Here is a 26688-nt window from a genome sequence, read left to right on the forward strand (position 1 = left end):
CTCTCATGTCCACTCCCTTAATTTTTCTCTCTGTGTCACTCTTTCCATCTTTTCTCTGTTAATCTCTCCACTTTTCATATTTTTCTCTCTCTCTCTACCCATTTTTCCCCTTTCCTCTCATTTCTCTCTTCATTGCACCTTCTTGTTTCTTGTTCTCTTTCTCTTGTCCAGTCTCGTTCTACTCTTTCTTGCATTTTTCTTTCATTCTTCCGGCCACAGAGTTGGCAAAGCCTAAGAGCTTTTGTCGCTATTTTTCAACCTCTCAACACCAACCCCCCCACACCTCCACCCCAACAACCCACCCAGAATTGGTGATGAAAATACTGTGTAAAAAAAGCATCAGTCCTCAATTGCAACCCCCCCACTCCCTGCCTAACCTGCACAACCCCCCCTCCAGCCCCCACTTGACGCACGCACCCACACATACATATATACACACAAAAATTAGTCATTGGTTTCGCGAGAGAGAGGGGGAGAAAAGGCTCCTTCAGGAGTTGCCTTGTCCTTCCTGGGTAAGGTATGTTGGAACACTACCTCCAATCCAGCTGTTCACACGTACGGAGAAGCCACATTTCAAACCCGATCAACAGAGGGAAAGAAAAAAATTGGGATTGTAAGAGGCGGTGTGCTGCAATCAGGCTGCTTGTAAATACTCTCTCCTCTCTGTCATGGCTCTCTGCTTCTAAAAAGCATGCCAAAAAAAATTGAAAGGCTCAGTGTTGGCGATTTTACAAACAGATGTTGCCTCTTGATGCTCTGTTAAAGCAGAAACCAGAACAACAGTTCAAGCACTCTAGACGGCTTTTTAGGGGTTTGTTTTTAGGTGTGTTCAGGGTAAACGGGTAGACGCAGGATTGGAAGGCCATAAGTTTATTCACATTTGTTAAAAGTTCGACATTATTTTCTCCAGTTATAAATTCACTAATCTCAGCATTTCATTTTGTAAACTGTTTCTGAAAATTAAAAGTCGCCTCCTTTTATCTATTCTCATCAACCGCATGTGGACAAAGCAGTGAATGAATTCTAGACCCTTCTTCTTAAAATATCCCAGCTCCTCGCCCGTCTCCACAAAGTTTAAAAAAAACCAATGATCGGGAATTTTCGGACGTTCCTGGTGAGTTAAAGAGAACACTACCACAGACACAATGGTCTCTTTTTGGTTCTTTTTCTTCTTCTTGGCATCTGTCTCTCGTGAACATTCTCCTTCCCTCTGTCGCTCCCCCCCCCCTCTCCTTACACCTCCCACCACCCCTCCCGTATTGTCAAATGAAAATAGTTATTTTGACATAATGTGGCTCTCAAGTTATTAGCCTTGAGGGAAGCGATCCACTTTGAATGGAAAAGTAGCAAGGGGTAATGTGTGCAAAGCCAGGCAACTGTTAATGCTCTTCAGTGCCAACGTTACTCCATATTGCTTGTCTTTGCCAGGATGCAGACATCTACATAGACAGCCGTCTGTAATCCTCCTTCGCTTTCTGTTGCTTTCCTGACCTGTGCCTCTGTCTCGAAAGTGTTAAAATTATTTGGCACCGGAACTGCATTTCAAAGCAGATTTGTCTTCTCTTTGCATTCAAGATTCACAGGGTACCATCTGATATTAAAATTCACATTGTCGGGCTTTGTGTATTGTGCCAAGATCCACGCTAAGCCCTTTGCGCTCTTTCTCTCTCTCTCTCTCTCTCTCATTCTCGTTCTTTCCCTCTGTCTTTCCTACCACCCCTTTCGTCCTTAATTGCCATTTAACACTTAGAGAGAAAGAGAAAAGAAAACCAAAAGAGGCTGCTTCAAAGTTTTCTGGCTCTGGGAATTAGATGTTTGATCACGATTGAAAGGCCGAGTTTTGTTTTGTGTGTGTGAGAGTCTGTGTTACCTCTCCAAATTCCTTGTGAGCCTGTGAATCTTTCTCTTTCCCCTATCTGCTGATGGCTATTCATCAACCAAATGGTACTGTCGCTGTACTAAGTAAGAATCCGCAGTGCCCGGGCACTGCATGATGCCAGTTTTGCTTAGTTGGGGCAGCATCAGATTGCATGGGGGGGCGCGATTCAAAAAATGCACCGTCTGAAAACTGCTGCAACGCTTTCTTCCAACATTTTTTTTTGTTGTTTGTTTTCGTTGATGGAAATCAACGCAAATATTTCCTTGCTAATCCCACCCAGATGAAACAAAAGAATAGTAATCGCCATTTTTTTTGCTAGCAAGGGGAAACAGCTGGCTTGTGCAGTCAGCAGATTTAATTGCGAGGGAAACTGATTCCATTCGCGAAGGATAAAATTCTATTTGGTGATCCTTTATTTGGACGACAGGAAGCAGGCAGTCTCCCCCTTTTGCTTGTGCCTGTGTTGTCTGTATGCTTTTCCGGAATTGTGGAATTACCCGAACCCTGCTTGGAGCATTTGTGTTGGCAGCGCTGTTTTCGACGTTGGTGGTACTGCGCAATGTTGAGGTAGGCCCTATTGTCACAAACAGCGAAGCATCTTAAAATGAGCTGGGAGGTTGGGTGGAAGGAGGAGAGCAGATAGCGAAAGTATGATGGTGTCTAATGTGTGGGGAACGGGCACAGGGAGGAAGGGAGCTTGGATACAGCTCCATTTGGACTGTTGTCTCTCTCTGTCTCCCCCCACAAACCTGTTGTGATGTGTGTAGATTTTGTATAAATGCATCAGCTTTATCGTGTTCCCTTTCTTCATTCTCTGCGCTGTGACAGAGAGACAGCGAGCAGCAAGGTGAGGCCTGCACCTCAGCCTTTAGCAAAATGTGCGTGGATCGGGTGCTTGCCTTTTGCAAGGGGGCGGAGTGGGGGGGAGGTGGGGGTGGGTAGCTGCCTCAGTCCAACTGCACATTGCCGTTTCTTTTCAGAATTCCGCAACGTGTGTGAGGAAGACTTGGACCGTCAGCCACACTTAAAGTTGGTCCAAAGGCATTGTTGCTTTTTTCCAGGAGGAAAAGGTTTAGGGGAGAAACAAGAATGAAAGTGAGAGAGCGAAATCAAGACACAAAGGCTGTGTATCCAAGCTTGGCGTGGAGAAGGCGCCTGGGTAGCGAGCCAAGGAGTCTGCTGTGGTACAAAAGAAATCTTCCAGAATTTGAGTCAAGTAATTCTTCTGATGGATAATGGTTGTGCTTTTTTCAATGAGAGATCATACTTTTCACTCAATTCTGTCGCTATATCTCATTTTCAGTCATTTGAATCAAGAAACTTTATTTACATTTAAAAGTACATACAGATAAACGCCCAATACTCGATGGACAAGATTGGATAAACACTCTTCATAACGTTTAAGAACTTACGAAGCACTGTTTGGTTTAAATGTCCCGAATTAGGCATTTTGGAAGTATTAGTAGTGAAGTATTTCATTTGTAATCTTTAAAAACTCCTTTTCATTTCTTAATTTTTCTCCCTTCTATTTTCAGAACGCGGCCTAGCAAGACAGAACACAGCCTGACGAGCCAACAACATCCAATGCCAGAAGTTGAAACTGAGAGCTAACAGATGGCCCTACATGTGCACATACAGCAACTAGATCGCAGTGTGTTGGTGTTTTGGGTTTTAATATTATTTTTATTATTGTTTTGGAAAAGCTTTTAATTTGCCCCCCCCTTTGGTCAGATTTTGAGTTGAGAAGATGCAGTGACTTTTTTGCAAATTCATTTAAAATGGCAACCAAAGTGAAAGGCGATCTCTACTTCGGGAGCTTTGGACTCTGTTCACAATTTGCACAATGGGTGTGAACCTGGGTGTGTCGAGAGAAGGGGAATAGAGGAGGGAGGAAGAGTGCGGGATGGATGGTATTAGCGCCAAGGGAAAGGAGATAAAAAGAAATGAGGGAGAAGCCAGATGCATACAGATGTTAAAACTGCAAAGCCAGCTGCCACTAACCCGTAGATCCGAACTTGTGTTTTGCATATCCCACAAGCTCGTGTCTATAGGTCTGTGTCTACATGGTAAAAAAACAACAAGATTTCTCCTCAGCAATAAGTGATCAACTCGGGAATATAAAGACATCTTGTGGTGATTCTCAGCCTCAGATCATCCCAGTTGTGAGGCTTAGACCAGGGGCTGGGGAGGGGAGGGTTGTGGAAGGCCCTCTTTTCCAAACTGTATGTGCAGAGGACCCAAGTCAGAGTGACGACCACATGATAATCGCATCAAACTGTACAGGATTGGAACAGGCCAGTTATCCCACCTGTCCATGCTAGTGTCCGAGCTTCACAAGAGCCTCCTCAGTAACTGAAGCTGAGAGAGGCTAACTTTAAATCGAGTTCTGAGGAAGGGTCACCAGGCCCAAAATGTTAATTCTGATTTAATGCTTTCCCAGCAACTTCTGTTTTTGTTTCTGATTTACAGCATCCACAACTCTTTTAGTTTTTATTTAAATCCTGAGTTTCTTCTTTTACAGCAGGGTGGGGCTGGCAGTGTGAAAGTCCTAACCCGTGAGTCAGTGATGCAGCTGAGCTTCCAGCAGTGAACTCCCTAACAATAATTGACTGTTTAACCAGTCCTTTACTCTCTTCTGGAAATAGTGACCCAAAAGCCAATAGTGATTTACTTTCTGAGGCCTTTGGATGAAATCTGTTTGAATTCCCACGAGGGACTAACCATGAAAGTAGGAAGGGACATGTGTTTCAGGGGAGATGTGGGGCCAGGCACAGACTGCTACAACAAGCCCACCTGACAGTATGATGTCTCTTGAGATTTATAGCTTCTTGACAGTTCAGTAAAAGGTGTAGTTTCACTGAAGACAGCATAGTTGTATGGATCCTTTCTTGGTGTGGAAAGAAGGACAGGAATTGAGTTGAGATTGTTAATGAAAAGGAGAGGGGAGATCAGCAAATCATGGATCCTGGAGATTTGAAGCAAGCTGTTATTTGGGTGGTCCTGTATTCCTATCAGTGGCATTGAGAGGCGTGTTGCAAGATCAATTTTTCTTAAAATTAATACTAAAAAAACCTAGCTGTTATTGTGTACTAACTAATGTGTGTGTGTGTCTGCCATTGGGTGTACAACTGTCTGGATTTGTAAAATTGAATACACTGAGGCCATGTTTATGGATTTCTCCATTTTTCTTCTTCTCAAGGTGTGTTTGCATCATCCAGCTACCCCTTTAGAAAGTATAGTCATGTAGAGAAACAGCCAAACTTCGGACTGATACTGCACTTTCCATCCCCCTTGTGCTCCTTCTCCTCTCACCTATCCTCTTGCATCCTTTAATGTCACCACTTCTCCACTCATCCCTACCCAACTCTCACCTATACCTCCCCACTCACTGCCCCACCCTACCCTTGATTCGCCACCCCCTCCTCTTGTCACCCACCCCGACAAGACTTCTCTTCGAACCTCTGATGCAGGAGTCGATGGGCTAATTGCTGTGTGCATTCAGGCTGAGGTAGTAGGTTGTATAGTTTAGAATTATACCAAGGGAGATAACTGTACAACCTCCTAGCTTTCCCTGGGGCATGCGTACAACAGCAGCAGGGGAAACCAATCATGGACAATCAACCCCTGGGAAAATAAACCCCCCACTGTAATGGTAAGCACATTGGTTTGCTCTCCAGGGTTGAAAGCCATCAAGTCTGTCTGTATGTATCTGGCTTCCTGTTAGAAAGATGCTGGGGGAGTGATCACTAGCAGATCTTCAAGACGTTCATTTTACAGAGGAAAGTGTCGGTGTTTAAAGTGACAGTATTTAATAATCCTTTGTTCCCTGCAGGTCTCTCTATTGCTTGACTCAAGGCATATTGTTCTAACAGTGGCATTCTGTTAGTGTGTATCAGTTTTCTTTGGGGTGGGGTAGTGATCCTATTTGATGGATGTGTTGGTTTTCCGAACTTCACTTTTTCACTCTGTGTCTCCCCATTTCCCACTAACCAGATACCAGAGACCTGGTAGACCAATACACCATCAACCGTACTCATCAACCATGTAAATCAGCACAGCTGTGTCAGACTCCAGGCTGGTGTTGAATCAAGTATTCTCCATCAAGCAGGTGCCCTGCAATTAGTCTTCATCTTTTAGCCCTCTACTTAAAAATAACTACCTTCTAACCAAATTGCTGTCCAATAATCCTGTTAAGATCTAGTGTGCTAATTATTTGAGACATAACAGGTGGTGAGTATAACATGGTTTGGGGTGAACAGATAATTTTTGATCTGTTCCTGAAACTCTCCCACCGATGGATTTGAGGTTGGGTTTGTTGTAGACTCATTGATCCTGATAGCGCTGTTGCTTACACTCAATCATGTGACGATCAGGAATTTGAACTAGATAGATGCAGGCCCCTTTTGTATGGCAGTTCCTGTGTACATGAATATTTGGTGAATGCAGCCAAGATTAGATTGGCATGGTATCTCCTCCCATGTTAACCGGCTCAGTGTCCAGTCTGTCATGTCTGTTCTGGCAACATTTCACCCAGTCAGTTTCAACATCACCAACTTATTTTTACAGAGCACCTTGAACTTGGCTTTTAAAAGAACCTTGGTGCTTCAAGAAGGGTAGATCTAGAAATAAATAGCTTTTGTTGATAACAGTGACCATGAGGCTACTGGATTGTTAGGAACAAAAAAAAACTAACAGTTCCTTTGGTCGTTTAGGGAAGAACAGCTGCTGCTGTTACCTATTCTGGCCAATATGTAACTCCGAATCACATCAATGCAATTGACTTTTAACTGTCCTCTGTGACAGCCTCGTAAAACAGAAACATCCGTGATGCCCACATTCTGAGAATGAAACTCCATCTTTGTGTCAAAGGGTCCAGTAGATGGGATTCTGTTGAAATCAAATGAAAGAGAAAAGATCCTTCCAATGACTTTTACCTCCTCCTCCTCACAAACAGAAATGGATGTATGAGACATTTGGTTAGAATTTAAGGCATGCTTAACCCAAGAACAGTAGATTTCCAAAAATGATAAGGTACAGAAATGGGATGTTGTAAATATTGATTCCTGGCATGACAGTTATCCTTTTAGAGAGAGAATGAGCAAAATGAGTTTTTACTCTCCACATTAACGGGAAGTAACCTAATTGAAACCTATAAAATTCTTTAGAAGTTTGGCAGGGGAGGTGCTGAGAGGTAGTTTGCCCCCTGCTGGACAGTGTAGAATTGGGGGTCACATTCCCAGGACAAGGGGTCAGATTGTTTCGCACTGAGATGATGAGAATTTGTTTTCTCTGAGGTTTGTGAATCTTTGGAATTGTCTATCTCAAGAGCTGTGAGTATTCAATTGTTAAATATTTTCAAGGCTGAAATTGGTAAATGTTTGCATGCTAAAGGCTATGCAGATAGGCTGGGAGTTGAGGTCAAAGATAAATTGTAGAGTTATTCAACTGGTGGAGCAGGCTTGAGGGCCTGAATGCTCGATTCCTTCTATTTCTTTTGCTGTTATAAAGCTGAGTTTCATGTAGGACTATTGATTAGTGAGGGAAGCTGTTTCCAATATCAGAGCAAGTGATGCGGTACCCTGAGTTATGATGATTTGTTTACTTAGTGAGGTTTCATTTGCTCTGTGCCCTCAGCGGAATTCTGTGAGTGACTTGTTCTGTCACTGAGGCTGAGAGTTACCACAAAATGTTATAAAGAACTTCAGTTGAGCATATGTTTGATCCAGGAGATTACTCAAGAAAAAATGGGTTTGTACAACATTTCTTGATGCAGCATCCATTGGAAATTGTTTAACAAATCTTTCCCCTCTAAAGTCACTTCCACTTCCCCGGTTACCCCATATTCTTCCCCAGGGAATGCAGATTCTGGCTGTGATTGTGATCAATGGGTGTCATTGTAAGATGACCTGTCCAAGTCACAGCTATTGAGTCCAAATTGTTGCAGAGTGTCTTCGGAATAGAACATCATAAACAAAGCCTGACCCAAGCCTGTGGAGGCTAATTGTGGCATTCTCACAGTTGCCCACTGCAGTGATAGATGCTATAGTCAGTTCCACACTCGGCAATGCACTTATCCATGGGAACTATTGGGTGACAATGGTGAATTTCAGCAAAATTGGTACAACTTCCTTTTTCCATGTTTAAATAAAAAGGAAAGGATTGGCTATGAAATCACACATGGAATAATAAGAATGCTTAATATTGGCAGCAGAAATTTGTCTCCTCCATCTGCTGACCTATAAGACTCCTCCCACAATGCACCTTTCATTTATCACGGCAAAGGCAGAGAAATATTTTAAACCGGATTGAATCATAAGGTAAAACAAAGAACTATAAATCCTGGAAATGTGAAACACAAACAGAACTTGCTGGAGAAACTCAGCAGGTCTAGCAGCATCTGTAGATAGAAAACAGAGTTAACGTTTCAAGTCCAGTGACTCTTCTTTAGAACTAGTTCCTTCTTCCAGATCTGAAGGAAGATCACTGGACTTGAAACTGTTTCTCTCTCTCTACAGGTGTTGCTAGACCTGTTGAGTTTCTCCAGCAATTTCTGTTTATGTTGAATCGTAAGCTATTATCTTGAACCTATACACTACCATTGAGCCCTACTATTCTAATCTAGTGTTTGCAATTCAGATTTATCACCTTAATTATCACTTCCACCACATCCTCTGTCCTCTTTTCCCTTATGTGACGTGAAACTGCCCTTTAATTGTGACAAAGTGTTTTGCTTTATCTGCTTCACCATGAGGCAGTAAGTTCCATATCTTCTTCATTCTCTAGCTGGTATAACCTACAAGTATAACCATTGGTTCAAGATGTTGCTTCACTGTCAGTGCAATAATATTACGAGATGTGCTGTTACTTCTAATTTAATTATTAATGTGTAAGCCTGCCAACTTTGGGTTTAAACTCTGTGAGAGGGATCTTGTTGTTCTTTCTGTATGTCTGCTCAGTCATAGAGTCATAGAGATGTACAGCATGGAAACAGACTCTTCGGTCCAACTCATCCATGCCGACCAAATATCCCAGCCCAATCTAGTCCTACCTGCCAGCACCCGGCCCATATCCCTTCGAACCCTTCCTATTCATATACCCATCCAAATGTCTTTTAAATGTTGCAATTGTACCAGCCTCCACCACTTCCTCTGGCAGTTCATTCCATACAAGCACCAGCCTCTGCATGAAAAAAATTACCCCTGAGGTCTGTTTTATATCTTTCCATCTTATTGAAATAACTTTCTGGGAAAAGTGACTGAGATTGAAGGTAGGCAGCAGTGGGTGAATTGTCGGAGTTGGCTGACACTTCCTGATTGGCGGAATGCCCTTCTCCATCTTCAAAGAATCACCTAAAGAGGCACTTTGTAAAATAGAATCTTTCCTTCTCAACTCAGGTAGAATTTTCCAGCCATGCCATGAGATTCTCATCCATTCCATTGGATTCCTGCCTTGTAAATTAGTTTAAAATCAGGTCCCATCCATTTAGTTTTGAAGGAGCGCAGTGCTCCTTTGTCATTTTAGTTCAAAGATGTTTGTGCAAAAAGGCAGTTTGGGCAAAACCAGAATTCTGTCGTCATTAACAATGCCCCGTTTTGAGTCTTAGTACGAAAGGTCTTCCCAGGTCAAACATACCCATTAAGATGCTATGACATCTCAGTTGGAGGAATTTTATAATTGGAAATCTAAATATTGTAATTTTAAGTGTAGTAATGTCTCCTTTTGAAAGGATAAAATAGCAAAGCATCAAGCTGAATACACACATTAATCATATCCTGATCTGGAGATTTTTTGGAGAGACCAGACTTTAGATTTGGGTTAATTTTGATGGCTGACCTAAAAATACTCAGTATTTCTGTAAAAATATTTGATTCCCGCACACCCTGCTTTTAGAACTGCAGAGCCAGGTACTATTCCATGGACAGCGTCATGCTGGTGGCCTGTTCCAAAATTCAATGCTGACAGCATTTGCCATCGATTCAAATAAGCTATCACCTCGCAGGTCTACTGTGCAACTCTTCATGTTTCCTTCTAGGCAAAGCCACTGAATGTTCCATCTCACTACCACCAACCTGCCTGCCCACCCCACACACGCATTTGTATTTAATTCCTACCGTTTACAATCCCCTCACCAACCCCACCTGATGTGCCAAATCTCCTGGAAATAGCCAATAACCCACCCAATTCTCCCAGCTGCTCACTTTAGAGATATCAAAGGCCAAAGAAGAAAAATGGTAGGGACAGCTTTGCCCCACAATCATCAATTCAGTTTCCAACCAGACCCATTGAATAAAAGTCGAGAGTGTGGTGCTGGAAAAGCACAGCAGGTCAGTCAGCATCTGAGGATAGTGACTATTTGTGTTGCTGCTAAACTAGCCATGTTTGTGAATATGCAGCAGCCTGCAAGGTATTGCTCAGGCTTGTTCAGTGCTCAGTGTAGTGGCTATGTGATAAAGATGTAAGGAACACTGGGGGAAAAAAAATTACTGGTCACAAGAAAGAATGACATTTCATAGAGAACCTTTGTGACTCTGCTTCATTGACTGCCAGTTTTAACTCTGGGTGATCATGTAAACTGATTAAGAATTAATTAGCCACCATGGTATATCCACACTTGGCCTTGAAATCATCAAAAAAAAATTCTTGGTTAGCATTTAGGAGCAGGGGGAGACCACTCAATTCCTCCAGCCTGCTGCACCATTTAATAAGATCATGGCTAACCTCCTCCATATCTCTACATACCTGCCATTGTCCCACATCCTCTCATCTCCCTTGTTAATAAGAATCAATCATTGTTTGAAAAACAGATCAAAGCTTTTCATAGTGCACTCCTTAGAACAGACAGAAGAATCCCTGAGAAAAGGATGCTGATTGGTTGGCAAGTTGACTCTGATTGATCAAGGTGTTGTCATTGAGAATAAACAGTCCCTCATGCTTTGGTTAATTCAAAAATGGCAGAATACCAGGACATAGTCCTTTTCCTAGCACAACTCCCTGTACTAGCAAGCATAAGCAAAACCAACGTGATATTTTAACTTGACTGTTAGTACGTTCTGAGGACACACTAGCCATCTCAGATTTATGATGAACAGTTGACTCACTATTGATTGTCATTTGTGAAAGTGAATTTGCACAAGAAAGTGTTTCCTAATTTAGTTCCTACAAAGTCTGATTTTAGTTTTTAGATTATGTCCTCTAGTCCTAAACTCTTTAGTCAGCAGAAATAGCTTTTCTCTATCTATCCTATTAGTTCTGCTTAAAACCTTAAAAACTTCAATCAAATACCTCTTGACTGTATAAGGTACTATTTCAGGACACTGAGTGGCCAGCAAAGTCAATAGGCATTGTCTGCCATTGCCTAGGCTATAGATCTAGAACGCCATTACGTGTAAAGGAACCTGAGCTGAGATTGGAACCATGTAAACTCGTGTGTAATAGTTAGCAGCAGTTACTTGGATGAGCGTCTGGTTGGAGGAGGTTAGATCTATAATGATGGGCTGAGGTAATTAATGACCCTCAGAGACAATGCTGCTTGTGGTAAGGAAATAGTCCCTGGATCGCAGCAGGCTAATGCAGGAGAGTACAGATGTGAAAGAATGAATGCTGTAGAGTCTTAGTTGACTGACTGGTCCCTACTATGCATACTAGTTCCTGCAGCTCATTATGGAGAGTTGAGATGGGTGAGAATAAGTCCATATAAACTATGCATGTGGAATGACAGAAGGCTTTAATTGTTATGTTCTTGGAATAAGGCCTGATGCACTTAAATTGGGAGCTTTCCATATGTAACATGCAAGTTCAATGTGACATTCATTGGCTGACATCCTCACAGATGTCCAAATAACTCAATCCAACTGATCATCTCCTGTATTAAGATTGCAGAGAGGTTGATGAATTAGCAATGTCTTGCTTAGGGATGTTACTTACTGATAATCTATTAATAGTGGAATATTAAAACACTGGCTCTGTGATTTGTTCCCAAGGCTGAGATAATAAACAAAAACCTGACTAGCTCAGTGAGGCTGCTCCCAAATCTTAAACTTGTTCCAAACCGATAATGTCCTCAGGTATTGCAAAGTTGGGGCAATTCTCAGAACCTTTGTTTGTATCAGAAAGCGGTAGAGGAAAATGTGTATTTAGAGAGTACATTTCATCCCTGTAGGGAGCCCCAAAGTCACTCACAAACAATGAATACCTGTGAGATGTCACCATTGTTGTTTTATAGGTAAGAGTAGCAATGAGTTTGTGCACAACAAGCCCCCACAAACAGCAACAAACTAAATGACCCGATCATCTGGATTTTTTTGGGTTTTGATTGAGATCACCTTCCGATATTACCCTGGATGTGCTAAGATGCCATGAGGTAGGGAGACTTCTCATCCAATTCTGCAGAGAGTTTCAGGTTTCTAATGCCCATTAACTCACCTCTTGATTCAATAATAAGACGTTTCATCAATATTGTACACCTCTTGTAGTAAAATGTTCTAGTGCCTCTTCACTGCATTGTGATCAGATAAAATTGGACATTAAAGCAAAGCAAAAGGTATTAGGAGAAGCGACCAAAAACCTGGTCAAAGAGATAGATTTACAGAGTGTTTTATGGGAAAAAAGAGAGCAGGAGAGTTTCAGGAAAGAATTCCAAAGCTAAGGACATAAGTGGCTGAAGATAGCATTGTTAATAGTGGAATGAAGGGAATGAGGGCTGCATTAGGGGCCAGTGTTGGAGAAAATTTGCAAAAGATAAATGCAGGGCTTGTTTTTGAAACTATCCAGTTTTTTTTATTCATTCATGGAATGTTGGTATGGCTGGCTCAGCAAGCAGCTATTATCCATCCCTAATTGTTAAGAATCAACCACGTTGCTGTGGGTCACGTGTAGGCCAGACCAGGTAAGGATGGCAGATTCTTTCCCTAAAGGACATTAGTGAACCAGGAGTTATCATGAATTTATGAATTATCATGCCTCCAATATGAATTTACAGTTTGTTCTTGCATTGTTTAAATAGTGACTCGTAATGGGGAAATTGTGAGGGAGCTACTATCATGATGTGGAAGATCTGGGTAGTTTAGCAATACTAGATATGAAATACTATCTTCAACAGAGGTACGAAATGGCCAGGAGTGAAACAATTAGACCATAAGGCAGAGAAGCAGAAATTAGGCCATTCAGCCCATCAGGTCTGCTCCGCCATTCAATCATGGCTGATAAGTTCCTCAGCCCCTTTCTCCCGCTTTATCCCTGTAACCCTTGATCTTCTTGACAATCAAAAACCTATCTATCTCCGTCTTAAATTTGTCCATTATACAGCCATCCAATTAGTGTTAAAGGGAAGAAACACTGAGTGGGGTGTGTAACAACAGCACATTCCCACCAGAATATGGGAACATCGACTTCCAGCTCTTCACTCAGTCACCAATCTCCTGCTTTTAGTGAAGCCTGAACCCAAGATACAGAAATTGGGGTGGATGAAAGGAAATGTGATTAGAGTCTGGTTTCTGATACAAATATACAAATTAGGAGTAGTTCCCTCGTGCCTGCTACATCATTCAGTAAGATTGCGGCTAACATGATAATCCACATTCTCAACCTGCTCTAATAATCCTTTCACACCTTTACTTAGCAAGAATCTATACCCCTCTCTCTCAAAAATTCAAATAATCTGCTTCCAGTCTTTTGAGGAAAAGTTCCAAAGGCTCTCAACCCTCTAAGAAAAAAACTTAGAGAAAAACTTTCTCCTTATCTGATGTTGCTATCCTGAAGATCTTTGGAACTCTCATTAAAGAGTTAAAGGTACCATAGTCCTACCAGACCAGAGAGCTGGTGTCTCATTAGAGAGAGTGTGGTGGTTTAACCTGAAGATCAGCATACCTCAGACAACGGGAGGGGGAGAGTAGGAGAGTCCATTGTGATAACCTCAACCAGTGCAGGAATTGACCCCACACTGTTGGTATCACTCTATATCGCAAACTAGCCATCCAGCCAACTGAGCTGACCAATTCCTCTCAGTACTTCTGTCTGAGCATCAGCAAACATCAGCAAACACAGAAGTTTTGTTCTCATGATGATGGTTGAACAATGAATATTGACCATCAAGGAGCACAGCTGGTGAACTACTCAGCATAGGAATCAGAGGTAACGTTTCAGTTTCCCTCAAATGATGATGAAACATTATCTGTGGTACTCACTCTGTTTCTGTCTCTACTACTGTTATCTGACCTTAATGGAGACATGAACCCTGTTTCTCTCTACAAAGATAGTGCCTGACCTGCTAAGCATTCCCAGTATTGTTTTTATTTCAGATTTTCAGCATCTGCAGTATTTTATTTTTGTATGAGGAAATAAATCCCTGCTCCTTTTAGAAATAGTGCCATGGGAACTTGCTTAACATCTGAACTGAAAGATAGTATATCCAACAGTGCAACACTTCCTCCCGTACTGGTGGCAGGAATGTTAGCTACATTACCTGCTCAAGGGTCTGGATTGGAACTTGAACCATGAGTGTTAATCACTGAACCAAATCTGAGCCAGTGTCTCTTCTAGTTCACTTTATCGTAGAGAATCTATTTAATACTTTTTCTAAAAGTCTTTCTGAAATTAAAACAAGGACAGGAATAGATACCACCTCAAGGTGGGGCTCCCAAAACAGTCTTTAAATCCTTGGCTGATTGGCTGCAATTTGATGTGGAGGTGCTAGTGTTGGACTGAGGTGGACAAGGTCAGAAGTCACACAACACCAGGTTGTAGTCCAACAGATTTATTTGAAATCACAAGCTTTTGGAGCTTGCAATAAATTGGTCATTGAGTGTGATTGCTGGGTGAGTGATGAGCTACTAAATGGTGCTGTTAAAAGGATCAATTAACAGATTAGTATTATACAGAGAGTCAAACACAAATCCTCTGGTATGTCCATTTATTTTTGTTAGATGGTGTCGGGGAAGTTACAAAATGGGTAATTGGGGGCAGAGTTACAAAGATTGCACGGATCTAGTAACAGCCATGGACCACGGACCTTCTGAAAGGTTGTAATGTGAACAATTCTCTCCAAACAGAAATTTTACATTTTAATTCATTCTAGCCTGAAAAATTGGAATTAACATAAAGCAGTGTTTTCCTATTTTAAATTATTGAAGATAAGCTTGATGGTTTTAATAACATTTGGACAAATTTATTTAAAGGGGAAATTCATCTATAAATTCCCTTTCCCAGTGATGTTGAAGCTTTTGCTCTCCTGATCCCTGTAGCTTCAGAACTGCATGGAACATTTAGCACAATGACCATGTGCTGTATGTCAGGTTGCTAACTCCAACATAAGAGCTTGAGCCCACAGTCCATGGCAAATACAAAGGGAACACTGTGATGTAGGAGAGAGGAGCTGTGTTTCAGGTGAGATTTTAAACCACAGCCTACTCAGACCTATCCGGGAGATGGGAGGTTGCGTGGCTGCAATACAGAGAAAGGTAGGAGTTTTCCTGGTACAAAAAAGTACAATATTGCAGATGCTGGAAATCTGTAATAAAAACAGAAAATGATGGAGAAACTCAGCATCTATAGAGTGAGAAACTAAATTAATGTCTCAAGTTCAGCATAACTGCTCTTCATCCTGGTGTCTTGGCTAATATGTATCTCTCAATCAATATCATAAATGCCGTGGTTAAGATCACATAACTCTGTGTGGGATCTTTCTGTGTGTGAATAGGTTGGCATCATTCCTTCATTGCAACACTGACTACATATCATTGACTGTAAAAAATGTTGGGCCATCCTGAGATTGTGAAAGGTGCAATATATTACTGCAAGTTCTTTCTTTCTGGGATATTAATTCATAATGGGTGGTGATGAGTCAGCAGGCTGTATACTCGTGCCCTATTCTATTTCCGTTGACTCAGTTTTTCTGACTTTCTGTCTGATTCAGATCCATTCACCAATTCAGCTCTCAGCCCAGCCTTTTCAAATCTGCAGACCAACAAGTTGGCATCAGAACAAACCAACTATAGTAGTGAAAAGTGAAATCCCGAGTAGGACTAAATTACCTGGTTTAGTAGGCTGAAGGTGATTCATCAGCTTATAGTTTGAACACCCCTGATATGGGGTTCCTGCCAGAATCAGCTTTTGAAATTAGGTATCTGGTAAAAACAGAAGAATGAAAAGTAGGGAGACATATTGAACTTTGCAACTGCCTTAGTGTTGTAAAACAAAATTGTTGTGTGGGCTAGTTTAGCTATCCACACCAATGTGAATCTAAAATGTGAAAGGGACAGTATGGAGGGAGCTTTATTTCAAACCCTGGAGTGTTTGGTATTGGAACCTGGATGAAAATGGATTGAACCTTTTCCTCAGCAAAACGAGGGTGTGCAGCATAAACTTCCCTAAATGGCCGTTAACGTTGTAAATGCTTTTGATTTGGCCCAGGCAATGTCCAAAATCTCAGTCAAACTCTCGTCTTCTCCATCGCACCTATATTGCCTGTCTTCTGGTTTTATTGACACAATTTAAATTTTCCGAGAGAACATCTAAAGGAGAGGAATGACTTTTCATTGGAAAAAAAGAAAACTATTCATTGACATTTATAACTCTTAACAGATCTTATCTGTTTCTATGGTAATTTTATGGTAGTTAATTTCATTTTCTTTTTAAAATATTGAAGTTCTGCTCCATTTGACTGGAATTGGGTCACAATAATTTGAAGATCAGAGATTATATATTCTTAATATTTCACAAGAATTTTGTGAAAAATTTGTAACATTGCAACCAACATTCCGGTTTGCTTCAAACTTCCAGGAACCTTGTTTGCTTTCAGTAAGAATTTTTCAGTAAGACAGTTAGATCCCAAGGGTAGATTGGTACTCAGGCCTGTCTCTGCAGGCTGAATTTAATAAGGAGTAAGAAGCTGATTCTGATTATTTGAGATGTGCCATGTTAAGCAAAATATTTGTTTTGGGGTTACAATACTGGTTGGAATCTCCACTGATTTTTAAAGAAATTTGGCTGCCTATCCACAGAGCCACGGAGGGTATCTGCACAAAGACATGAAATATACCAGCGAGAGGGGTTGCAGGTATACCAGGGAAAATATTTGACCTCAGTTCGGAAGAGTGTAGGTTCAGCTCCTATCTGGCATCACACGCAAGAGATAACTTTGCTGTCTTGTGGTGCAGTGGTAGAATCCCTATTCCTGGACTCAGAGGCACAGGTTCAAGTCCCACCTGCTCCTGAGGTGTGTAATAATATCTCTGAACAGGATGATGAGAAAAATATGTTAAATAATGAAAAGAAAGACTTGCATCTATATTGCATCTTCCATGATCACATGATACCCCAATGCACTTTACCTGTAGATACTTTAGAAATGTAGTCAATGTTGTAGAAAATATAACAGTCAATTTGCACACAGTAATATTCCACAAATAGCAACAAAAGAATGACTTTCTGGTCTGTTTTTGTAGTCATGTTGGAAGAGTGAAAAGACTGGCCAGGAAACTGTGGAGAAGTCTTTTGAACCCTAACTAACTCTTTCTATTTTAATAATGTCACAGGATTGTTTATATATCCCCTCCTGAATCGTTCAAAAGTCTCAGCTGTCCTCAAATACTTCACCTTAGTAGCTTTTTTTCAGTTCTAAGCCCACGTCAGCCAGTGACTGAGGGTTATTTGGCCATGATGTAGAGGTACCATTGTTAAGCTGGACTGGACAAAGTCAGAAGTCACATGACACCAGGTTACAGTCCAACAGGTTTATTTAAAATGAAATTGGAGCACTGCTCCTTTGTCAGGTGAAGAAGCGGTGCTGCAAAAACTTGGAATTTTAAACAGACCTGTTGGACTATAACCTGATATTTGACTATGAAGGGTGTTAGGAGTTCATTGGTCAAGTTCAGTCCTGTTCTGATCCAGTATCCATGTTCACACATGGCCCAATACTTGACCCCAGAAAACAAGGAAACTTCTCATTCCCTGTTGCAACAAGCAAAGTAATTTACCAGCTCTGCCATTCCTAATCCTCAAGGGCATCTCTGCCAACTCAATTGCAGTTGATTGATGATGTTGGACATGTGATGAATGTGACCAGCAACATTGAAGAGTTCTGAGTTCTCCATAGAATCAGTGGTCAGTCAGGAGTCCAACCTGTAACTCAAAATAGGAGAAGGAACCAGAGTCAGCAAAATAGTTTGGTTGCATTATTATGAGTTGAGGAAATAGTATTTGATTGATGGACCCAGACTGAAGTCTAGTATGAGATGTAACATTCAGTCCACTTAGCTCCAAAGTGAATACTTCCGCAAGGTGCTGGGACCAGTTTAGAAATTCAGGGGACCTGAGATTGACCTTCATGACCAGACTTGGGTTTAAATAAGTCATTTGTCCCAACAATGCCTGTTTTACATTAGGTAAATACATCTCTCATTTCCCTGTTAATAGCTATTAGTAACGGCTGCTGGTGTTTGATTCTTCCATTGTGGAAACATTTTCCCTATATATTTACCTTGTCCAACCCATTCATAATTTTAAAGACTTCCATTTTGGTCAAATGTAGGTCCCTTTTCTAACGGAAAAAGTCCTAATCTGTTCAGTCTTTCCCAACGATTATAATCTCGGTCCTGGTAAATTCTTTTTGCACTTCCTCCAATGTCTTTGTGCCCTTTCTGGCTACCAGAGCTGTGTACACAGCCTGAGGTCTTACACAACTTGAATGTAACTTCACTACTTTTGAATTCTGCAACCTAGAGAGTACTTTAACATTTTATATTGCTCTGCTGACCTGTAATTCTGTTGCTAATGATTTGTTCCCTGTATACCTTGATCTCTTTATTCTTCTACGTCATTCAGCTTCTAAATTTCAAAGGTGTAACTGATGTTTCTGTGTGAAGTACATATTGGGGTTCTGAAGCCTGAAATGCTGCATTGTCAGAAGATTCATCCCAACCTGTCACTCACTTGGCATCATCACACATCTGGCACTACCCCTTACCTGCACCATCACATACCTGGTACTCTCAGTCAGAGAGATCTCAGAGAGCAGAATAGACAAATGTCCCACGTGTGCTGGTAGAGATTGGGAACTGAGACTTCAGGAGAACCTGAAACAGAATTGTCCAATACTTGGCATTTTACTTTTTCAGAGTCGGAATGTGTGGTGCTGGAAAAGCACAGCAGGTCAGGCAGCATCCGAGGAGCAGGAGAGTCTATGTTTCAGTCGTAAGCCCTTCATCAGTATGAATTATGCCCGAAACGTCAATTCTCCTGCTGTGCTTTTACAGCACCACACTTTCCCACTCTGACTTCGCCAGCATTTGCAGTCCTCATTTTCTCCTTTCACTTTTTCAATCCTGACCTTGATGAGCTCAAACCACATGTAAAAGAAAAATATTTGCAATTAAATTCAGCCCTCTGTTGTAACCATCTCTTCATTTTCAGTCTGTCCCTCATATTGCAATCTTTGTGTCCTTTGTCATCAGGCTGTTGCAGAATAGATACAGATGAGAAAGACTACTTGATCTATCTTAGCTCATTCATCTAAAAATATCCTGCACTTCCCTTTAGCCTTGCCAATCCTTTCACAGCATCAACTTGACACAAAAGTGATTACAGAAGCCGGAAAGCTGCAATATAAGTAGAAAACGCAGGTTCTCTTTCCCACCCCAAAAAAAGCAGGTCATACAACATCTCTGGCATACAGGGTTAATGTTTCAGGTATCTGACCTTCCATTACACTTTCACCTTTACTGATTTTTCTTTTTCCCAGGTGTGGATTACTCTTTTAATTAAAATCTATTGACATCAACCTAACTATGCTTTGACTAATTTCCCCATTGCATAAACCCTTGGTGTAGTCTGAGGTAATTTTCTTAGATTTACCATTTCTGCACTGCTTGCTTAGCTGCCTGTGTTTAGCAACCCCGTTTGAGGGTAATTAGCCTCCAATTTATCCAGATTTCCCTCAAAACTCTATTTCTAACTCTCGCTTTGGGGTGTGCAAATTGGCTGCTGGGCTCCCTGTGTTACAGCAGTGACATTTCAGCAAGTTCTGGATTAGTGGTGCTGGAAGAGCACAGCAGTTCAGGCAGCATCCAAGGAGCAGCGAAATCAACGTTTCGGGCAAAAGCCCTTCATCAGGTACTCAGTTGGCCACAGAATGCTTTGGGATGGCCTGATGATGCGTAAGGTGCTATATAAAGGCAAGTTCCTTACTTTCGCAACGTAGTTCAGCATTCTATTTGCTTCTTATAATCCTCACTGTGTTGCATGCTCCTCCTTAATGCTCAGTAAGAATACTGTCTCTCTGTTGTACGAGCCCTGTCTGAGTTAGGAAATGGGGAGAATTCGTCCGGCTGACAGGGAGGAGTCAGCTGTTCAATTGAGCCTTTTATTAATCAGGACTGTAGTTACATTTAAATTCTCAATTCCCAATTGTTTTTCAACCTCCTTTTACCTTCTTCCAGTAAATATCAATTTTCCTCCTGTATCTGTGTACTGTAGTTTTCCAGAGCATTGGGAGGAAACAAGGATGTTCTAGAATTGGTTTTAACTGGCCCCAGAACTAAGTTTGAGTTCTAAATGACTGTTGGAAAAGAGAGCAAATTCTGTCAATTTCCCTTCTCAAACTTTAGCGCTTTCATCAGCGCGGTCCCTAACCCCCAGTCTAGCCCCCCCGCCCCCGGAAATCGCTACTATTCCTGCATGCAACTTTGGTAATGACTAGCAATCTTTGCTCGTTCCTAACTGCCCTTCAGGAGGTGATGGAGAGCAGCCTGATAGGAGGGGCATGTTGAAGTGGAGGTAGATTAAGGGCGCGTGGGTGTGGCATTGGAAAAAGGAGGAAAGGCATTTAATTGCCCCTAGGGATGGGGAGACCCAATTGTACCCGCAGGTTGCTCTGAAGTTTTAAATAAGAAGGATTTTGCATTTCAGTAGCGCCTTACTACGTCTTCAGGCTGCCCTGACGTGGGTTTCTCGTAGCCAATGAAGGTATATGTGATGTGGAATGATTGTTGTGATGTAGGAAAGCCCAGGCTTTGGGGGTGGGGGGTGACTGGGTGCATCTTTCCCTCGTGTGCTCGGGACAGCTTTGTGATTCCGGGACTGTGTAAGTGAATTTCGAAATTCTCAAGCTGCCCGTTTGCAGGCGCGTTCCTTCAGGGAGTTCAGTAGGCCCCTTCCCGCAGAGCTTTCACCGAGTGTGCAGTTTGCACGTCTCTGCGGCCACTCACCCCGGGCTCTGGGTCACTTTGTAATGCCCTCCTAAGGCAAATAGCCGCTTAGTACTCAGGCCGAGCTCGGGTATAGAATCGGGACCGTTTGCTGGGCCGACTAACATCTGCTGAGGGATAGCAGCTTGTGGAAGCAACGCCGGTTAAAATGGACTGAGGCTGTTCCGAGCAGCGTCTGCAACTCAACTGGCTCGCTGCTGCTTCCAGGCGCCTGTTAAATGATGTGTTTTAATGATGCCGGTGAGATTCCCCTGCCTTTAGCTGAAACAAAGACCCATTGCAAAGGCGTGTCTCTACCACCTGTACCTGAGCAAATCCATTCGCAACAATTGCAGCTTTTCTAAAATCCCAGCTTGTGTGGATTCAGGAATCTCATTCTGCAGCTCCCTCCGCTTCCCACAGGTGCTGAGGCCAAACTGGGTTGCACTAGCGCCGGTTTTGGCTCGGGACCCTTTTCAACTAACGGCATCCGGAGTCAAAGACTTTCTCTCCCACCAGAGCTGACCCCTCCCAAAGAAAACCCACCCCGGGCTAGCTCCTTCCTGAACCCATTCCAAGTCACTCTCCCCTCCCCTGGCCCATGTAAACCCAGTGAGAGTTTGTGGATCGGAGTGCAGGGGTTTTTTAAAACCAATTTATCCTTATTATTGCCCTTTGATTTTAGAAGAATCGATTTTAAATTTGCTCCCTCTCTTTGCTGCAATCTGCCTCAGACTTTTTTTTCATTTGCACTGCTGTTGCTGTACATCATCCCAGAGCCCCTCCTGGAGAAATTGACTTTCTATGAGCTCGATATATTTTTTCTTCAATCTTTTCCTGCCCCTTCTTCCTCCTGCCCCCTCTTCATAGAGGCAGACGATGGGTTGTTTAATACCAAGAGTCTTGTACATCGCTGCCTCCTGGGTTTTTTAAAATATAAATATTATATATTATTTTGTTTTCCTTCCGCAAGGCGGGAAAAAAGGAGCAGGGGCCTGATCAGAGTGATATTGATTTCTGATTGAGCCTGCCGCTGCTGGGAGCAGTCATGTACATCTGTGCAGAGAGAGAGAGAGAGAGACTCTGACAAAGAGCCATGTTGTTAAAGCTTCCTGAGAGGGCAGTGCAGTATTAGAAAACATTTCTGCATGTCACTGAATACTACCCAATGTCTCGTCCATCAGCAACCTCCTTCTCGGAGCCTGGTGGGGGTGGGGGGGGGGGGGGGGAGAGAGAGAGAGAGAGAGAGAGCCAGCTCCAGAGAGTTATACACTTTTTTTAAAAAAAAGTCAGCCACATCGATGGTGCGATGTGTCTACACGATTAAGTGAACAGGCAGTGGTAATGATCACGGTCTGGCGATGCCGGCGGAGACGGATTGTTTTCTGGGCTGTTTGTATCTGTTCTGCGAAGGTGAGAAAACGAGCAGGATTTTCTGCATGCAGTGTAACGTTTTTTTTTTAAAGAATATAACTTAAAGTCTGTTCTGTGTGTCGGTACAGGAAAGGGTCCCCCGTGTTTGAATGATTTTTTTTTCAGATCTGTCGAGAAAAGGCCTTGTCTGAAATGGTGTTAGTTTTTTTTTCTGTCTATCCGCCCCTTACCCCCTCCCAGGTGTTTCTCGTTTCCATTGTGGTTTTATATCGAAGTGGGTTTGGATTGGGGTAGAGGGGGAAAGAAACGCAAATGAGGGATTATACAAAAATCCAATGGAACTTTTAAGTTTTCGTTTTTATGTAGAGGGACAAGTATTTTTCCTTCGGCAGAGAGTACGTGGAAAGTGTCCTCTTTTGCCCCCTTTTGAATGAGAGAGACAGGAACAGAGTGAGGAGGAGGTAACGGTGGAGGGGGTGGGAATGTCTGACAGACCCCCGTGTTCCCTCCCTCCCGCCGTCTACTGAATGACACATCAGAAACTGCAGTTGTTAATTTGGCCTTTAGTTTCATCCCTGGATCAGACAGACCGGTGCTGGGGGAGGGGGGACGGGGGTTGCGGGTTTGTGGAGCAATCAGACTCGAAGCTAGCGAGCTGTTGAGAATGTTTCTCGGGGAAGGGGGGGGGGAGAATTAAAAACCATCTGTGTGTCTGAGCGAGCGAGGGGCTGCCTCTTTTCTCGGCGCTGACTTTGTGGATAAGCTGAAAGCGACTTGAGTCAGCGGCAGTCCTAACTGCTTTTCTCAATGGTTACCTTCCTTTTTGGTTTGCACATTGTTCTCTCTCTTGTAATGAGCCGAGCTTCACGTTCAGAGGCTCCTCTCTTGCCCCCGTCCTCCTTCCTGGGGTTGGTTTTGCAGCCTGAGGGTGCTCAGTGTGAAAGGGTGAGTTCTGCTGTGATTTGTTTTGCTAACACGTTCTTTCCCCCTCCCAGAAATACCCTCCTGCACCTGGTCATTTTGCTCTTTAACCCCAGTGTCTGGGCTTAGCGTTGATTTTGGATGGATGGCAGGCTCTGTCCTCACCCGGCCCCACTCATTTCCTTATTCCAGGTGAGCAGGAGGAGGGGAACCCTGAGACATGACAGGAGGAAGTCCTGCAGCAGGGGGGATCTTGTCCCTGATTGCTGTCCTATCAATAGCAGGTTGATGCAAATGAAGAAAGCCTGGACAAGATTATTGTCCTCTTCCTAACCTTCCTCATTTTCCGTCTCTGGAACAAGTAGTGATTGTTCGCCTGGTTTAAGAATTCCTTTCTCCGACAAAACTAACTGATTAAATGTAGGAGCAAAGCTGGTGGGCTGAGAGAGGGTTGTGAGATGGTGATGTCGGAGTGAAACGAATTGGAAGAAGGAATCTTTTCAGCAGGATAGAATCCTTCCGCCTTATTCTCATTGTTCTGGATATTTTCTGTACCTCATTTCTTTTCTGTAACAAGTTGCACTCCTCTCAGTCCCTGAGACCCTAACTTGTGATGTGTATCTCCCTAATCCACGGGTTAGGCTCTTGGGAGCTGTGTGCTGTGCGTTGACATCTTAAAAATAGGAGGACATTTGGAATGAGAAAGTTTGGTGATGGGGAGGAGAGACAGAACAATGTCAGGTGACATTTAGAGGCGTCAGCTGATTTGAAAATTCTATTTGAAATGAAACAAAGGCATGCCAAGATTTGAAAGAGGATTAACTACATGATATTTGTTAATATTTGATGATATCTCTCATATATACACCGTGAAGTCTTTGATAAGATGGTTGGAATTGTCTTCGCTTCCCTCTCGGCTATCTCTCTCTCCCTCTTGTGTAACAGTTTCAAGGGCCTCTTTATTAACAACAAATAAAAATAAAATGATTAACAGTTTGAAACGACTCAATGTGTGGGGTTTGATGTTATTCTTGCAGTGTTGTAGTTGAATGGTGGAAGAGATCACAAGTTAATGTCGCACTGAGGCTTTGAGAGAGCCCGTGCCTATAGAGTTTTGTCGCACTGGAGACTGTCAGTGAGTTTCCAAAACCCCGGGGACCTGTCTGAGGGGGGGAGGGGTGATGGAAACACAACTTGGGGGAGGGGGGTGTTTGTGGAGGGAGACAGGGGTTTCCTGTAAGGATGGTTTCAGGTAAGAGTTCTCCCGCTCATGATAACCCTGTGACTGCTCTCAGCTCCCCAGGCTTTCCCACTGCATCAGAGACCATCCAGGAAAGGACACCGGTCACTCGGGGCTTGGGCTGTGGACAAGTTTGAGGATAGCAACAACAGCTGGCTTTAACGAAGCACTTTGTTTTTAACGTACTCGGCCAGTGTGTTTCTTCCCCTCCCCCCGATTTGGTCAAAACACAAACTTGACATTTGTCACATGAGGAAATATAAGCAGAAATTGCTGGTAAAGCTCAGCAGATCTGGCAGTATCTATGGAGATGGATCAGAGTTAACGCTTCGGCCGAGTGTCCCCTTAGGGGCCTGCTGAGCATTTCCAGTACCTTGTTCTTGTTTCTGATTTACACAGCATCCGCAATTATTTCAGTTTTTATTAAGAATGCATCAGGACCGGTGACCAAGTTTGTGGCTGGGTGCAGGTTTTTTTTTAAAAGGAGGGTGTTAGCAGAGGTTTTGAGGAGGGGACTCAGTCAGAATGAGAGAGTGTTGAAGATGTTCGCGAAAGCTTTTTTTAAAAAAAGGGGCTGGAGGAGGTTTTCGAGATAAGGAGCGGATAGAGAAAAGAGGCGGTGGGGAGTGTCAAAAATCAACTTTCAAACTACATGGCATTTGAGAGAACCGTAGCGAGGGAAGGCAGACAGGGAAACCATGTCACTGCAGATGAACGTTGAGCTGAGCTTCAGTGATGAAATAAGGATAATTGGATAGGGAAACGAGCAGGGCTGTGGAGTTCAATGTTGGAATGCAGGATGTCTCAATGTTAGCCAGAGGTGGTTTGAAATCAATGAGAAAGGTGGTATTATTGTGCAAGACAGGCAGGTTACCCTGGCGGTAGAGTGCAGTGAAATGAATAGCATAATTGCTGGTTGGGTCAATCACCGACAGTCTAGACTGGTCCAGACACATCAATTAGTGACTGTCTTGGGGGGGGGGGGGTAGGGGGGAGCTGAGCAGAAACAAGCGCTACCTTATTGAGACTGATCTCTGCAGTAAAACTCCTGCTCGCGCACATCAAGCCTACACCAACCTTTGCACACATGGCTGATCCCAGGAAGCAGAATAAATGAAACGTAATGAGCCTCTCCCCCCCCCCCCCGCCCCATTCAGAGCGAGAAGCCGGGGCTCCCTCGGGGAGTTGGGTTTTTACAGGGCAGCCCAGGGATAACATTCACACATTCGTTACTGTCTGACCTTTCTCCAGCCAGCCCCAGATTGACCGGAACAATCCTCGGTTGACAAACCTTTTTTAAAAAAGTCACTTGATATTTTTCCGTCTTCCTTGTGTTTAAGGTGATGTCTGGTTTAAGTTTTTTTTTAATTGTATGACACTGCTCATTTCACTTCTTCTCTCCCCCCCCCCCCCCAGTCAGTGCTGGATACAGCGGAGGCAGTGCCGGGGTGGGGGTGCAGACAGACAGACTTATTTATTTCTGCTCCGAGCTAATTGATCTGCTTCATTGATGAATCCATTCGGGGTTGAGAGGCCACTACTGGGGTATGTGTGTTGAGGGGACCGTGTGTGGTACAAGATTTGACAGGTCTATGTAGACAAAAGATACATGAACTGAGGGAACGGCTGTCTGCAATTGTGATGCCGCAGTGAGATTCCTCTGCCCCGCTACCTCTGCTCAGTCTGACTCTTAACAAGGTCTGAAGTGATGATCATGGGTATTTATTGTTGGGGCTAGCTGGTGGAAGGTGTCATCAATTACCCCATTAACCCTGAGATTAATATGATGGACGTAATTTCTGATTGATGTTAAGGTAGATCCCTGACACTGTCCTCTCCCTCCTCCCTCATTAACCAAGTGAATCATTAAAAACCGGATGAAATTAGGTTTTGTTTTACAATAATAGGTTAATCGGGTGTGGAACATTGAGTGATTATGCAGACAGACAAACATCACCTAGTCATTTGATCAATCCCCTATAAACGGCGTTGAAATATTAACAAAAACAGCACCATAATTCCTTAGATTGCGAGATCTTTTGAGAAGTTTTTAAAAATATATATTTTAAATTATTTTATTTCCTAAACGCCCA

The sequence above is a fragment of the Chiloscyllium plagiosum genome, unplaced genomic scaffold (genome assembly GCF_037043375.1).
Source record: "Chiloscyllium plagiosum isolate Xiang-an unplaced genomic scaffold, Cpla_swu_hap1 HiC_scaffold_29, whole genome shotgun sequence".
NCBI lineage: Eukaryota > Metazoa > Chordata > Chondrichthyes > Orectolobiformes > Hemiscylliidae > Chiloscyllium > Chiloscyllium plagiosum.